Here is an 18,106-nt window from a genome sequence, read left to right on the forward strand (position 1 = left end):
CTAGTTTCCTTTCTCCAAATTTCAGAGGTACGTGCTTGTACATGTACACATGTGCATTTAAAACAAAAATAGTTTCTGTGTGTTCTCTATAAGATTCCTTATCACTCATTAACTTCTGTGTGATGATTCTCCTAAGTAGATCCAAATGATTGGTTGGTAAAAGTGCCTTTGTAGGTCATTTTAACTTCGGGATGGCACTTGTTTGGGTGTCTCCATGCCCAATTGAAGGCCTATGAAATCTGTTAGCTATCTGATCTGCTTTCTCCACATTAAGTAGGTTTTTATTTTGATACTTGCTGTTATAGTAAGCCTGGATAGCTCTGTAATGAAAAATAATTCTGAAAGACGAGGACTGTTTTCTCTGACTCTTTTCCTCATCGTAGGGGCCAAGTGCAACTAACCCTGGCCTGTTTGTGATTTCCCAGGAATTGGCATGGACCAGTTCAAATCTGCAGGTGGAGGACCCCTGGGGAGGATGACTCAGAGTCAGGGTTTCCAGGTCTGCTACCTCTCCTAGTGCAGGGGTTCTCTTTCAGGGCTCACACAAAGCCTTGGGATTTGGTTTCTATAGGAAATTTCTTTTTCTCTCTAGATTGCACATCCCCAAAGGGCACCATCTAGGACTTCTGGTGAGGAGTCACCTGATAACTGTTGGATGTGTCCTTTGCTTTCAACTGTTCAATATCTCATTAAACCCTCCTGATAGTCAGTAAAAGTGGGCTCAGGGACATGAGAAAATGTGGCCATGATCAGTGACAATGCTGAAAAACATCAAACCCAAGCCTGTGCTCTTTTCACCTTGCTGTGTGCTGTCAGGCTATAACCTGAGGTCAACACTGTGCTAGTGTTCATTGGATGGTTGATGATGCTGAGGGTAGTAGGGTAAAGAGGATAGAATATTATGGATTTCTTGAGTGAGAATGAGGCTCTGCTTAGCAAATTGGAGAGTGCTACATTCAGAAGAAAACCCTGGGACCAATTAAAGGAATGTCCTACCTGGCAGGTGGAAGTCTTCTAGAAGGAAATCTTCTAGGGAGTATTATGGGAAAGGGTGACTTTGCAGGCCACGTCTCAGAGCTTTGAAGTCAAAGATGAATTAAAGTCCCTCCCAGTTGGCATGACACACAAGATTCTTCACAATCTGACCCTTGCCTAAGGGTTCACCCTTTTTTCCCACAACTTGACCTACCTGGCCCCACATGGCACAGCTTGCTATTCACTGCTTTGGCATGTTCTTTCATGCCTCCATACCTTTGCTCATGCTGCTTCCTTCTCCAAGAATGTTTCTACGCCTTCAAAATCTTTAAGTCCAAGCTCAGATGTCTCATGTATAGCCTTGGCTAGCGACCATTCTTTTGATATAAACTCTTCAAGGTTGGAGATGATGTCCTGCTTATCTCTCTAGGGCTCAGCACTCTGCATAATGCATGTAAGATCCTCAAATAAGTGTTTGGTGTGAGGAGAGAGAGGCAGTGTGGGCCTTTGAAGGCCAGAAGGCCTGGGCTCTTGTCCCCACATAGCCACTTCTGGATTTGTGAGCTTGGGAAAATCACTTACCTTTGAGACTCATTTTCCTCATTTGTGAAATGAGGATAATGTTAAAACCACACTCACTAGGTTTTTGAAATACAAGTAAGGTAAGCAATACAATCTATAAAATGGGATCTAGGTTTGAGAAGTAAGAATTGAATATACCAACATAAAATTAAATACTGATAAATTATATTACATTGAGATGTCTTGATCCTCAAAAGACATCATAAAGAAAGTGAAAAGACCAGCTGCAAAGTAGGAGATGATGAATGTAACACCAGTAACTGAAAAAATCCTAGTATTAAGAACTCCTCAATCAATATGAAAAAATCTAACCAATAAATATGAGCAAAGGCACAAACAGGCATTTCATGGGAAAGGAGACACATAGGATGAATAAACATGTGGAAATGGAAGCCGATACCAATACCACAGTGTGATGCCATCTTACATGCATTTGAGTGGCAAAATTTAAGAAGTTTGACATTTCTATGTTTGAAAAGAATGTAGAACAATGGTTTTTCTGCTACTTTGCTGTGGAAATGTAAACTGCTATAATCATTTTGAAAAGCAAGTTGTATTCTTTTTTGTTTTTTAAGAGACTACGTCTCACTGTGTTGCCTAGGCTGGAGTGCTGTGGCTTTTCTTAGCCATGATCACAGCACACTGTGGCCCCAAACTCGTTGTCTCAAGGGATCCTCCTGCCTCAGCCTCCCAAGCAGCTGGGACTACAGGTGTGTGCCACATGCCTGGCTGTGATTCTTTTATAAATTTGAATATTCACATTTGCTAGCATCCAGCAATTTCCTTGTAGGTATATACCTAAGAGAAAATCTTGCTTATGTGTACCAGGAGATGTGTGTAAGAATATTTACAGCCAGTACTCTTTGTAATAAAGAATCAAATAACTCATACAGATAGTGACAGGGCAATGGATTAGTAAACTGTGGAATAGTGACATAAACAAATATTATATAATTGTGAAAGTGAATGAATTTAATGATAGTATGGATAAACAATATCAACATAATTGTAAATGGGAAAAATAAATCTGATAGAGTTTGATGATACAGTGGTGTTAAAGATTAAGAAAACTAAATGATACATTGTTATATATACACATAAATGCAATACTGTGATGAACCCCAGATTCAGGATGTTGGTTACCTCTGGTGGGGAAGAGGAGACAGAAGGATGATATATGGAGGAACATAAGATAAATGTTAATTGGTGGAAAGGTTCCAGTTCTGGTTTAGGTGGTGTGTTATAGAAGGTCTTTATGTTTTTAAACAAATGCCAAAGACGCCATGTCATTCAGTGCCCAAGGATGGCCAATGAGTGTGCCATTGCTGATTCTATTCAATTCTATGTCTCTTTCCTGAAACACACGTTCATTACATTTTTACCGTGCGTATGTATCTCATATGGCTGTATACTCCTGGTGTGTGGGAGAGCAAGCTGGAAAGGGGAAGAAAGAAGAGTAGGGTGAGCCTGGGTTAGTTTATAATCGACTGCCAGTGTTGGAGAAGGGTCACTTGAAGTGATGTTCTATCTTGGGGAAGTCACTGCCCTACTTTGCCTCAGTTTCCCCAACTTTGAAAAGGGAAATGCATTTGGTGGCTTGGAATTCCTCTTCCTTCTATGACTCCTCTTCACTCCCCTTCTCACTCTGCAGGCATTTTTCTCAGGCTTCTCTTCTGTGTCTGTGTCCCTGTCACTGCCACAGAGACCACACCCCAAACACACCCGGGCCATCAGTCTGGGGAAGTGGAACCCAGCAGCCACGGGCAGAATTCTGGCTCCCGATCCTGTTGGCATCTATTTTTCTGCTCTGACTGTCCAACCACATTTGTTAATCACACAATTTAGTGCCCTGTAAACAGGGCCACTGTTTCACTTCCCCACAAGCATTCTTGGAAATAGCAGCTGAGGAAGATTTGTTTCTAGTCATGAACCAAATATGAGGGTCACATGATTTTGTGATATTTTTTCCTTACCAGAGAAATATGAGAGGCTTAAGCAGGCCAACCTTCCAATTAATCCTAAGAACAGCTGCCTTTGAGGTGGGTGAGCCTGAATATGATTCATTTTCCTAGTCATTTATCAAGGAAAAGAAACTGTCCGTTGGCCTCCAATAGCTTTAATTCATTGGAGGCTAAACTCTAGCACAGCTGGTAGACCCCAGCTTCACAGGCGTGATCCGGACTGTGACCTGTATTCACCTTTGCTTTTGAGTGAAAACAATTAGACTATGTAAATAGTGAACGCGGACACACAGTGCGGGCGTTGGCATCTTCCTGCCAGTCACAGCACTCTGGGAAGCCCCACGTGGCCTTGCCCAGGTGCACTTATAATTGCTCCTGTTTCTCCTTGGCTATCAGAGCATCATTTGTCTAATTCTTAGCTCTGCTGAGCAGAGGGCTTTTCCAGTCATCCATGCAACTGAACGGTGGCCTGCCAGGAGTGGATGGATGTAGGAAGGACTAAATGGAGATTTCCATCTCCATGTTTATTTCAAAACTTAACACTGGAGTGCAGTGACATTTTCAAAATCCTGGGAACACTTCATCATCCCCGCTCAGTGGGTGAGGAGGTCACTTTGGTCCAGGTTTTCCAAATTTCCTGGGCTTTGCCTGATGGATTCCCCATGATCAGAATGAATCCCAAGAGAGAAGTCTTTCACTCTGGCAGGAAATAGATGGGTTAGGGACAGACCTGTGAATTTTTTTCTGGAATGACAGGGGTGTTCCGTTTCAAGAGTGTCACATTAAGGGAGCTGAAAATCTAGCAAAAAACAAAAGAAAAGAAAAGAAAAAACAATGCTTTGAAGGACTAAGCTGATCCTGAACAATGGGTCAGGGCTCTGCAGGTTTTGGTGATGTGGAACAAGGGAAAGGAAAAGATAACAACAGTGGAGTCATCTCAGAGGTTATCCTTCCGGAAGATGACTTAGGGGTTTGCATTCCAGTTCCCAGGGATGTAAATGAAGAGAGATCCTGTGTGCCTGGAAAGACATATTCACGGTCACTTTTCCCAAAGACATTGTGCCCCTGGCTTGAGGCCAGGATGCCTGTCCTGAGCAGAGTCAGCTCTGCCTTAGACCTCTTCCTGGTGATTCTATCCATGCCATCAGCTGCTACACACCTGCTGAAGGCTCACAGATCACTGGATTCATCGCAGACCTCTCTCCTGGTTTGTTTGTTTGAGATGGAGTCTCACTCTGTCGCCCAAGCTGGAGTGCAGTGGCACGATCTCAGCTCACCGCAACTTCTGCTTCCCAGGTTCAAGCAATCCCCTGCCTCAGCCCCCTGAGTAGCTGGGATTACAAGCGTGTGCCACTATGCCTGGTTATTTATGTATTTCTTTTTTAGTAGAGACGGGGTTTCACCATGTTGGCCAGGCTGGACTTGAACTCCAGATCTCAAGTGATCTGCTCGCCTCAGCCTCCCAAAGTGCTGGAATTACAGGTGTGAGCCACCACGCCTGACCTCTTGCCTGGGTTTTTGACTCATGCATCCAACAGACTCCTAGTTCTTATCCACTTCAGACCTTATGTCTGATTTAAATTCCCTATCTTTCCCCGAACCCACTTGTCCTCTGATCTCTAGGACTGCCCCACCAATTACCAAGTCACCTGGGCTGGACTTTGAATGCCATCTTGTATTAGTCAGGGTTCACTAGAGAAACAGAACCAATCAAGTATGTGTCTGTATCTATGGAAAGAGATTTATTAAAAGGAATTAGCTCACGTGATTATGGATGCTAACACATCCCCAAGATCTTTAGGGTGAGTAGGTAAGTTGGAGATACAGGAAGAGCAAATGTTTCAGTTCAAGTCCAAAGGTGGGAAAAATCCAGTGTTTCAGTGTGAAGGTCATCAGGCAGGAGAAATTCTCTTGCTTGGGGGAAGGTCAGCCCTATTGTTTTATTCAGGCCTTCAACTGATCAGATACTGCCCTAAGAAGGGCAGTCTGCTTCACTAATCTCACGCAAAAACAGCCTCACAGAAACACCCAGAGAAATACTCCTATATCTGAGTGTCCTGTGGCCCAGTCAGGTTGACTCATGATGCCAACCATTGCATCTTCCCAGGCCCCATGTCAGTCATCATGTCTTGCTTCCTGACAGTATCTCTCCTCTCTGCCCCTTCTTCCATTTCTACTGGGCCTGCAACAGTTCAGCCAAAGAGCAGCACATTCCAATAACCTCCAAATCAGACTTCTTGCTCCTCCATCCTCCACATCCAGCCTTTCCACTGCCCCAGTGCAAGATCTGGGACACACCCCTCACTTCGACCCTCAATTGCTCTCTGTCCCTCTATTTCCTACAAAATAACAGCCGATCTCTTTTCATGACACTCATAGCTCTGCATGGTCCAGTCCTAACTCCTTTCTAGCTTATGTTCCCATTTCATTCCCACAGATACTCAGCTTCCACAGCAGCAAGTTCCTTCTCACTTTTCAAGCACTCCTATTCCTATACTCTCTCATCATAAATACTCTATCCCTAAGTATTTCCACATTTTTTTGAGAATACTTATTTCTCATTTCATACCTTTAAGAGCTGATGGGCAGCTGCTCAGACCTCTCTGCTCCCGAAGTTAAGCTGGCCACTCACAGGTCTTTGCATTTTGACACTGGCCTCTTTATCCTAACTCTGTCATGTCATTTCAATCTCTTGTAAGTGTGTGCACATTACCTTATTCTAGAAAATATGATTGGTGTGTGGGACTCATCTCTGTGCAGTTTAATGCAAGTTCTCTCTGCAAAGAATGTACGTTATGGACATTAGATTCAGAAGAACTGTGTGTGAATCCTGACTTTCTTGCCCTGTGATGTGGAGAGACACTTAATCTCTCTGAACAACAGTTCCTTTATCTGCACAACAATGCTAAAAAATTTCATTTCAATGTTATGAATAGTAAAGAAAATAGGTGCACAAATGCCTGAACGGCATCTGGATTCTAGTACACATTCATAGCTCTTGTCAGATCAAAGGAAAAGTGAATTTATCACCCTTCTCTTTGAAGATATTTATTTATCACATATGGGATGCTAGTTTTCTTATGTATTATTTTCCCCTAATTTTACTTTGGTTCTCCTCAATGCATTCTATCTTCAACACAACTTTTAGGAGGACTTGGATTCGTGTTGCATGCTAGTAATAGCTCTTTCTTTTTTTTTAATGGCTATTTGACTTGAATTCCCACTTGAGAATTAATGCTGACCAGTGTAAAACTTTCACACTACAGAAGTATGCAACATGCTGTTGCCAACCACCATCAAACACGATGCGATGTGACTTCCATAAGATGACAAGGGTGCCACTCTCTAGGCTTTGAAGGAACCAGTGTGAACCCCCACTCTGATTCTCCTCAGAAGAAACGAAGTGTTGAAAATTAGATTCAGCTGCAAGTGTTTGCAGCGTCACATTCAGAAAGACAGATCGGAAGCTGCTGGAGGCTATTTTCAGAGAACTTCTAATAGGTACAGAACCAAAATACAGACATGGTTGTTAACACTCTGGGAAATGCCAACTTCATGCTGGATGTCAGCCAGCAGAGAGATTGAAAGTCCTAGATAGCTTATCTCAGAGCAAATCTGTATTATGTAGAAAGTGTGAGATGCAATTATATGGGAGAATCATACAGGAGTGCTCGTTCTCTGCTATGCATCGCCATGGTGCCTTGAAACTGACGATATCAAGGTGCGTTTGACATTTCCTAAATCTTTATTTCCCTGGAGCAGGTCATTGTTCTTCCCTGTATTCTTTCCTATGCCTCCTGTTTAAACTCTACTCATTTTCTCTGGTCCATCTCATACTTTCCCAGGGCTTCACTCACCATATATCCCTAAATGAATAACTCATTATATATTTCTAGCCTTGAATTTCTTTTGAACTTCAGACCTGCCTTTCAAGTTCCCCACAAGCCACCTAAATTCAATACCTCTTCCTCCACCTCTGTTACCCAGCATTTGAGCACAAGTTCTTTGACTTCAAGCTGAGATCTTTTTCCTCTTTAAAACAACAACTTCCTTAAGGTACCTTTGCTAACTGAGATGAAATCATCCATTTAGAATTTTTTTTGGAAAGGTAACAGAAGTAGGTCTGTAGCATTGATTAGAATTTGGATTCAGAACCTGGGATCAAGTCTCAGCTCTGCTGCCCTGCAGGAGCACGGCTCTCATCTTTTTCATCTGTAAGATGGTGATTTGTAAAGGATGACAGCTGATGAGAAATTCGTCATTATGTTGTGATTACTGTGTGCAGGCTCTGTTCCCTGTGCCATATATATGTGTGGCCCTTTTCATATACACAAACTGTTAAAGCAATGTAAATATGGCCTGAGAAGGACTCCATACTTCTCTGTTTGAGTCCTTGTGGATGAACTGAAACTTAACTTAATAGGCAGACAAGATTGAAAACCTAACTTAGGAGTATGTGCCTGTAACAACAGCTGAGTCTTGGCCAATCCCAGTGGTCGTACTTTAACCACTCATTGACTGCTAAGTGTTTAAACTATGTTTAAGGCAAATGCCAACCTGTAACCAGTCCAGCTGTTTCTGTACCTCACTGCCGATTTCTGTATGTCACTTCCCTTTTTTGTCTATAAATTTATTCTGACCACAAGGCATATCTGGAGTGTCTCTGAATCTGCTTTGACTCTGAGGGCTGCCCGATCTGCGAATCATTTATTGCTCAATTAAGCTCTTTTAAATGTAATTCAGCTGAAGTTTTACTTTTAACAAAACTCATTTGATTCTCATAACAACTCTATGAGGACTGTGCTATTATTCAAATTCTAGAGAATGAAGTTACCGAGTTTGTGGAACCACTTCCCTTATTTGTTTGTTGTGGGTTACATGCCACACCATGCAGGGTGCTCCTAGGTCCGTGCCTGGCATATAGTAGATTAGTGTTCCTTGTCTTTTAAATTCCACCTTACCCCACCCAACAAGATTTTAAGTTTTTCTTGATGTCCTTTGTAGCTTAAATGTATACATTTTGAGTTTTACAACAAGTATATTTATATTAAGCATAGAATATAGTTCTTCAAATGCTCTGTGTTTCTGCAGATTTCGATTCATCCTGAGAGGGATATTTGCACCTCTTGAGTTGGGACCCATCTCCTATGGAGGTGGCACGTCATAGGAATGACTATTTTCTAATTTGACATCATTCTCTTTTTTCTGAAGGCCCTTTCTGGGGTTGTCAGGGCATAAAGGAAGAACTTCAATAGATTCACTTCTGGAAAGTACTTCAATTCTGAAGTCCAGGTTTCTTCACTGGAATGCGATGGCGTTGATACATCAGGGGGACAGGTGCATGGCCCTGAATTTCAGCTAAGTTATACCCACCTGGCTGCAGGTCTCCCCAGCTCATCCCTCGCCCATATTTGAGAAGGGCCTGGCTGGTGGAGGGCAGTGCAGCCTGAGGTCAGAGAGCAGTTAGGCTTGGCTAGGTAACAGGGCCACACAGAGCTGATCTGATAGTCTTGGTTTTAAATACAAAATCGTGGTGTTGTCAGAACTCAGCCCATCCAAGTCAATGGCTCCACTGATTTTGTTAGTACTGTCAATTCTCCTGGTATAATCTACCAGTATGATTTTCATAGGAAGGTGCAATAAGAGACAAGTCAGAATGCAGAGTCGATGGCAGAACTTAAATAAGATGTTTTGTTTTTCCATGTATCCTTGGGAGAGACAATGGTGCAGTCTTGCCTTAGGCTGTGGATGGGATTTGGAGGATTTGGGAGGGAGTGGGAACTGGGGAGAGCTGGCCACTGGCACCATCATCTCCTGGCATGGAGGTGATAGCCAAGGTCAAGGGCATACCTGTGTGTTCAAAAGAGGTGGGAAAATGCCACGGGGCAGTATTTAGGTTCTGACTTACTTAAACTGAACCAGTTAACATAAATGTGACTTCGATGTAATGGTATGAAAGAGGCCCTCACAGCCTTTCCCCTCGGAACCCTGTATACTTGTGGCGGCTTTGTTTTGTTGACCAGGAAGATGACTGAAAAGGAGAATGGTAGGAAATAGGTCCAAATTTTCCATAAAATATCAAGAAAGAAATGGGAGAAGAAAGGACCTGGAGAGCCAGGTGGTCTACAGGTTTTAGAGAGAATTTAGAAATGAATCAGAGAAGGGAGATTTTAGAGAAGAGTAGCTGTCAAAGTAAGTAAGATTTGGGGATAATAAAGTTTATTTTAGAATTTTTGCTGTGTATCTGAAAATGTAATTTCCCCCTTGGTACCTCTGAGGAAATCCATTTCACATTTAAAGTGTTTTTTTTGAAGCTTCTTCCCTACTTCCTTGGGGTCAGGTGTGTCTTTTGGATACAGGGCAGTGTGGTATGATGGTTAAAGGCACAGACTCTTTAACCGGATTGCCAGGCATGTTCTAGCTTTACTGCTTCATAGCAGTGTGACTTTGAGCAAGTATCTAATCCCTTTGTGCCTCAGTTTCCTCATTCATGATATGGGGATACTCATATTCCCCCAACAGAGTTGCATGTGGTGTAATTTGAAACTGACCCAATTGTTCCACAGAACTGATGTTTGTGGTTTATTTTGAATAAGCATAGGAATTGACATACCCAGTCTTGAAACTTGAGAAACTGACATTTGTCTTATCTGAGTTCCTTTCCTAGGAAACCATCAATCAGGCCTCCCAGATAGTATCAAGTAACTGAAATGTACCAGATCACCGCATCTGGGCAATGTAGAAGTCAGACCCCTCACCTATCATGACTGCCTAACTGACTACCTGCTACCTGTTGACCAGCTCCTCTTCCTTAGCCCTCCCTAATTCCTGTTTTTCTGCATGCAGATACATTTCTTTCCTGCTATATAAACTCCTAATTTTAGTCAGCCAGGGAGATGGATTTGAGACTAAACTCTCATCTCCTCAGCTGGAGCACCTGATTAAAGCATTCTTCCCTGGCAATACTTGTTCTATCAGTGATTGGCTTTCTGTGCAGTGAGCAGCAGAACCTAGACCGAAACCCTGGTGTTTCAGTAACAACATGAAGTATCACACATAGACCATTGAGGGCAGTGTTGGGACACAGTGAGGGCTGTGAAAGACTGGATTGTTGAATTGTAATGTGACACCTTGTTGGCACCAGCTGCAGTGGGAATACCAAGGAGTAATTGTATCAGATTTTTGACTCATTTTCTGTGATATTGCTTATTAAATTATAGCTATGGATCCAAGTCAAGAATTCACCACTGATATTTCTGTTGGCTCTAGGGTGCAAGGGGTATGGATTGACCCTGTGGTAGGGTATGGTGGGACTTGAAGTACCACCCCAGAGACAAAGGGAGAATGCTGAGCTAGGAAAAGAAGATTTATTTTTTAATGAAAGTAACCATGATCATCAGCTAATTCTCTCTTCAGGATTGGACATTTCAGATGGAGGACTGGCTTATCCAGCATTATAATTCACTAGTATGAGAAATTCTCTGAATTTCTCCTGGCAAAACTCCAAACTTGATTGTTGCCTGATTTCTTAGCAGAGCTGAATGCTTTCTAGAAGGGGAGGTCAGGGGTGGCTGAGGAGCCTGCCCTAAGTCAAGGCTTGGCTCTATCCCACAGCTGGAGAAGTGTTGGGGTAAGTGATGGGCAACAAAGGCTCAGGCCCCTTCTGGGAATTGACATGGAGGGCTGCTGGGAAGATGAACCATAGGTACAATGTGATCTTCTGAAGGACCTGGTACAGGGCTACATAGGTAACTGATCCCCAGCTGTGGGGCAGCTGACAATCAAAGGCCCTGTGCCCTCATTTCCTTCTAGTTTGATAGGGCTGATCACAAGCAGAGTTTCCATGGTAGCCTGATTCCTGCTGCCCACAGGACCAGCACGGGTGGGACATAGTTGGTGGCAAACCCTGCTCTGTCCAGGACTTCAGTGAGGTAGACACACTAGGTATTTTCTCTGCTGGTAGCAGGACATCTAGCAGCTGACAGCATTCAGAAGGGGAAAGACTTGGTGACATTTTAGCATTCTCACTTTTTTATGGAAGAAATACATCTCCTCTTTGTGAACATCCATAGAGTTTACTAGCGGGTGACCCTAAAATGAGCAAAGATCAGAACACGTGTGTGTTCTCAACAATTCCTTCCAGCTCCTCTCCCAATTCCCTCAAAAAAGACTTTGAGACTCTGGCAAGTCCAGACTTGAATGCATTTCTTGTGTCTCACCCTATTCATCTCCCTTATGAAGGTTTTTCAGTGCTTTTTTGGGTGGGTATGTCTCTTGCCACAATGTTCAGAGATAGGCCATGGTACAGCCTCAATTCAGCAATTGATGTCCTGGCTTCCATGACTCTGCCTGCTACTTTCCTTACCTGATAGGTGCACACACCTAGGTTACTCTGTGCTAAGAGGGAAAGGAACACAGGAGCCAATACAATCAAGTACGGCAGCCAGTGCCTAGCATAGTAAGGTGCCGTAGCAAGTGAGGATGTGTCCATGCTTTCCGCGCTAAGTAGGAAGTCTCAATCTGAAGGTATGGCCCTGTGAAGACAAATAAGAGGAGAACTACAAGAAAGCTGGGGCAAACCACTGTCAGACCTAAGTGGCATGTAGGGGACAATCTGAGATCTGAGGCTGCTGGGCCAAAAAAAAAAGAAAGTTTGAGAAAAATGAGAGGTTGGGGCAAAGTGGGCTCTGAAAACACAATACTCAAACTCAGGAGTTGATTCAGTGTTGAGGTAAGTTTTCTCATTTATTTACAATCCCATTCACTTTTCTGAATGTATACATGTATAAAGTTCCTAAAAGTAACTGATATGATTTTGCCATGCCCCCACCCGTATCTCATCAGGAACTGTAGTTCCCATAATTCCCACATGTCATGGGAGGGACCCAGTGGGAGGTAATTGAGGCAGTTACTTCCATGCTGCTGTTCTCATGATAGTGAGTGAGTTCTCATGAGATCTGATGGTTTTATTAGGGGCTTTTTGCCCCCTTTGCTCATTCTTCTTCTCCTTGCTGCTACCATGTGAAGAAGAACATGTTTGCTGCCCCTTCCACTATGATTGTAAGTTTTCTGAGGCCTCCCAACCCTGCTGTACTGTGATCAATTAAAACTCTTTCCTTTATAATTACCCAGTCTTTGATATGCCTTTATTAGCAGCGTGAGAACGGACTAATACAGTAACATTGGGTCATAATAAACATGATAAGCAAAGCTGAAAGAGTTAGTTAAATTATTCCAGGGATCACATTTATCCTATCAAACTTACTTTTATCCTTTTGGGAATCCCTTTTAAAAATACAAGGGCTTTACATGTGCATTACTCATTATAGCAGCCATTAAAAGTATATCCTGAATCTGACGTCTAAGCAACATTTTGACATCTTTGAACTGGGGAGTTGGGAGGCACCAAAGAGATTACCTGATTGTACCACTTCACTTCACAGGTGGTAAAACTCTGGCCCAGGTAATGTGCATAAACTGTTGAGGATTACATGGGTTGAACTGCAACTTCTGTCTATTAAGATTGAATTGTATCAAATTTTATTTGGAAGATGAACATTGATTTCTTACTCTGCTCTTGGCTTATTTAAATTCATATTAAGAAAAAATTAAAATAAGCCATATGTCATGGCACACCAACAGAGAAATATCAGTTTTCTATTAATAATGTTTATATTTTATAATGTATCAAGGTTTTCCAAGTGTTTTCTAAGTGAGCTCAATATTGGAAAGACAGATATCACTGCCCTTTTAGAGAGAAGGAAACAGATGTCCAGAGTGACCCAGTGACTTGGTCGAGGCCTCACCATTTAGGAAACAGTGAGAGTCAAGTTCGACACCTGTGTGGTGACTTATTCACTGGTCCACTGCACAGATGCCTGGGACAAACCTCACCAGGTTCTTCCTTTCAAACCTGATGTTTTTTCCTGGATGATGAAGTGTTTTGTCTACAGGTCTGTATATGTGGAAGAGAGAAAGGTGATTTTTTTTCCTTAAGTCATTCTCAGACCTTTTATCTCTCTATCAGTTTCTGACCTTCACCTCCCTTCTTCTTCTCACTCATTTTCCTTTCTTATCACATATTAACTCTAATGTTTTCAGTTTTTATCATAATACATTTTGTAGATGTTTATAGACTAGTACAGGAGTTGCCAAACTATGGCTCACCGCTTGTTTTTTAAAATAAAGCTGAAGTAAATAACAACTTCATTGAGATATGATTTATGTGCCAAAAAATTCACCCCTGTAAAGTATACGATTTAGAAGTTTTTAGTATATTTAGAGATTTGTGCAATCATGACCACTGTGAAACAGTTCCATCACCCAGAAAGAAATCCTGTATGCATTGAGTCACTCCCCATTACCCCAGGCCCCACCTAACTCTAGGCAACCACAAATCTACTTTCTGACTCTATGAAATTCCCTATTCTGAACATTTCAAATAAATGGAATTATACAAGATGTAGTCTCTTGTGACCGGTTTCTTTTAGGTAGCATGATGCTTTCAGGGTTCATCTATGTTGCAGCACTCAGTGGTACTCCATTCCTTTTTATCACTGCCTAATAGTCCACTGTGTGGACATACCACGTTTTATTTACATATTCATCTGTTGATGGACTCGGGTTTTTTCCATCTTTTGGCTATTATGAATAATGTTGGTATGACCATTCATGTACAAATTTTTATGAGGGCATGTGTTTTCGTTTGTCCTGGATATATACTTAGCAGTGGAATTATTGGGTCATATGGTAACTCCGTCTGATGTTTTGAGGAATTGCCACACTTATTTTTCAAAGTAATTCTACCATTTTACAATCCACCCGGCAATGAATGAGTGTTCCCATTTCTCTACATCTTTGTCAAAACGTGTTATTTTTCATTTTGCTTTACAATACTTTTGCGGACTTGTATTTTGTCTGTCTTCTTTATTTTCATCATTTTAGTGGATGTAAAGTGTGTAACATTGTATTTTTTATTTGAATTTTTCTATTGGTAAGGATGGTGAGCATCTTTTCATGTGCTTATTGGTCATTTATGTATCTTCTTTAGAGAGATGTCTATTTAAATCCTTTGCCCTTTAAAAAAATGGGTTGTCTTTTTGTTGCATTCTATGAGATTTTATATATATATATGTAAAAATATACACACACATACACACATACACATATATATATGGATATTCTGGAACGAAATGCCGTATTAATGTGATTTGCAAGTAATTTTTCCCATTCTGTGGGTTATATGTTCACTTTATGATGATGTTCTTTGAAACTCAAAAGTTTTTAATTTTTATGAATTCCAATTTATCTATTTTTTCCCTTTATCGCTTGTGCTGTTGGTGTCATATATGAATTGAAACCATTGCCTAACCCAAAGCCACAAAGAGTTACTCTTATGTTTTCTTCTATAAGTTTAATAATCTTAGCTTTTATATTTAGGTATATGATCCATTTTGAGTTGATTTTTTATACCTGTGAAGTAGTGGTCCAACTTCACGTTTTACATATTGTTTGTTTGTTTGAAACAGAGTCTCCCTCTGTCGCCCAGGCTGGAGTGCAGTGGCACGATCTCAGCTCCCTGCAACCTCTGCCTCCCAGTTTCAAGCAATTCTCCTGAGTAGCTGGGACTAATTTAGACTGGGACCAAATTAGCCACGTCTGGCTAGGTTTTTGTATTTTTAGTAGAGACGGGGTTTCACCATGTTAGCCAGGATGATCTCGATCTCCTGACCTTGTGATCCGTCTGCCTCGGCCTCCCAAAGTGCTGGGATTACAGGTGTGAGCCACCACACCTGGCCACATATTGTTTTAAAACAATAGTTTTGTAAAACATCCAGTTGTTCCAACGTCATTTGTTGAAAACAGAATTCTTGCCCCCATTGAATTATCTTGTCATGCTTGTTGAAAATCAATTGATATAAGTATAATTCACTCCCTTTTTTTTTTTTTAATTTATTTTTTTGAGACGGAGTCTAGCTCTGTCGCCCAGGCTGGAGAGCAGTGGTGATCTCGGCTTACTGCAAGCTCCACCTCCTGGATTCACACCATTCTCTTGCCTCAGTCTCCTGAGTAGCTGGGACTACCGGCGCCCACCACCACGCCCGGCTAATTTTTTGTATTTTCGGTAGAGACAGGGTTTCACCATGTTAGCCAGGATGGTCTCGATCTCCTGACCTCGTGATCCACCCACCTTGGCCTCCCAAAGTGCTGGGATTACAGGTGTGAGCCACCACGCCCGGCCTATTCCCTTCCATTTTAATAGCTGGCCTTAATATTCCCATTCGTGATCTTATATCTTATCCCATTCAAGGTAGTACCACTGGCTTACCCTTGTATAAACCGATCAAAGAGAGCCTGTCTAAAAGTTTGAGTGTATTTATTTTTAAACTTGGAGAAGGGAAAGTCTAGGCAGCATAGAAAACCCAGAAGCGATAAAAGAAAAGATATATACATATAACTATATACAAATTTTGCATTTCTGTTTGGCACAGAAGAGCTCAAAGGAAAACAAACAAATCTGGGGAACGGATCTGCAACAAATATGACAAATGAAAGGCTAATTTTCTTCATCTTTAAAGAGCCCACCAATAAGACATTTATAAATTAATAGAAAAGCCAATAAAGAATATGAACAAGTACATTTAAAAGGTGTTCAATACATCTCTTAGTTAAGGAGATGCAAATAAAAATCATGAATTACCGTGTTTTTTTCTTAGGAAGGTAAACATTAAAACACTAGCTCATGGGAAGTGCTGCTAGTGACTGGCTGACGGAGTGGAGAACAGATACTCTCACAAATTATAGGAGTGCAGGTTGTTGCTACTATTATGGATTGTAATTTGCCAATGTCTGCTAAAACACAAATTGCTCATATTTTGATCTACAAATTTCATTGCTATGAATACTTGCTAGAGTGAAGAAAAAAAAAACAAAACAAAAACACAAGCTTGGAAGCAGCCTAAATGTTTAATCAAGAATACTAAACAGCCATCAAGTAGCTTCGTATATCTTAATATGGAAAAACCCCTAAAAATATTTTCAGGGCAAGATTCACAATACTGTAAAATGCACACGATATGGACCAAATTGTATAATTTCCCCCCAACACATATCAGAGCTTCCACAAAACCATGTGTTTCAGAAACACAGACCATGAAGTGAAATCTCATCATACACACATTTAAAACATGTAAATATAAAATAAAATGTATAAAAACACAATGTAAAGGTAAACATGCCAAGTGAAAATTAAAAATTATAAGTGCATTCACATGTGTTAGCATAACATTAAGTCTAAGCATAGTGTATGTTGTTGCTATTCTTAAAAGGATGCATTAAGCACCTGATAATAGTGATTATCGTTTGGGGGAGGGACCAGGAAGGGAAAGATGCATGTACTTTTCATTTTATAACATTGCACACCACTGAGCAGCCTCATCCAGTGCAGGGTAGTATTTTTACTTTAAAAAATATGGTCAATTGGAGCCGGGCGTGGTGGCTCACACCTGTAATCCCAGCACTTTGGGAGGCCAAGGTGGGTGGATCACAAGGTCAGGAGATCGAGACCATCCTGGCTAAGATGGTGAAACCCCATCTCTACTAAAAATACAAAAAAATTAGCTGGGTGTGGTGGTGGGTGCCTGTAGTCCCAGCTACTCAGGAGGCTGAGACAGGAGAATGGCGTGAACCTGGGAGGCAGAGCTTGCAGTTAGCCGAGATTGCGCCACTGCACTCCAGCCTGGGCGACAGAGCGAGACTCCATCTCAAAAAAAAAAAAACAAATATATATATATATATATGTATGGTCAATTGGTATTATTTGAATAATGGGATTATGAGCCGATGTTTTCTGGCTTTCTAGAGCTCTGTATTAAAAACAAGTTATAGTTTGTTTTTTAAATTAACATTCTTAAAATAACTACCAGTTGCACTTTAGCAACTGCAGTCAAATTTCTAAAGCTTGTTAGGTGATGGGGCTGCTAGAAGCCATGTGCCTATGACAGAATGCATTCAATGTTGACATTCATCATCTGCTTCTTTTAAAATTATTTTGGTAAACTATTCCTAACATAAAATGTACAATTTAACCAATTTTAAGTGTGCCACTCAGTGGCATTACATACATTTACATTGTTGTTCATCATCATCCATCTCCACAAGTCTTTTCATCATCGCAGACTGATACCCTGTTCCCATTGAATAAGAGTTCCTCATTCCTCACTCCAACTCCAGGCAACCACCATTCTACTCTTCTTGTCTATGAGTTTGGCTGCTCTAGGTGACTTATATCAGTGCAGTCATACCATATTTGTCCTTCTGGGTCTGGTTTACTCCACTTAGGATAATGTCCTCAAGGTTCATCTGTGTTGTGGTATGTCAGAGTTTCTTTCCCTTTGAAGACTCAATAATATTCCATTGTATGTATGTGGCGCGTTTTGTTTCTCTGTTGATCCACTGATGAACATTTGAGTTGCTTCCACCTATTGGCTATTGTGAATAATTCCACCATGCATATGGATGCACAAGTATCTGTGTGAGACTCTGCTTTCAATTCTTTTGGAAATATGCCCAGAAGTGGAATTTCTAGA

At 41.3% G+C, this 18,106-nt stretch overlaps 1 non-coding gene across 1 annotated transcript; it reads right to left on the minus strand.

The window, feature by feature from the left end:
* Positions 1-16,625: 16,625 nt before the first annotated feature.
* On the minus strand, positions 16,626-16,695 carry LOC116270414. The gene has a single exon (XR_004178452.1). It is a non-coding gene; the product is annotated as a small nucleolar RNA SNORD18 (small nucleolar RNA).
* Positions 16,696-18,106: the final 1,411 nt, after the last annotated feature.

The sequence above is a fragment of the Papio anubis genome, chromosome 14 (genome assembly GCF_008728515.1).
Source record: "Papio anubis isolate 15944 chromosome 14, Panubis1.0, whole genome shotgun sequence".
NCBI classification, from domain to species: Eukaryota; Metazoa; Chordata; class Mammalia; order Primates; family Cercopithecidae; genus Papio; species Papio anubis.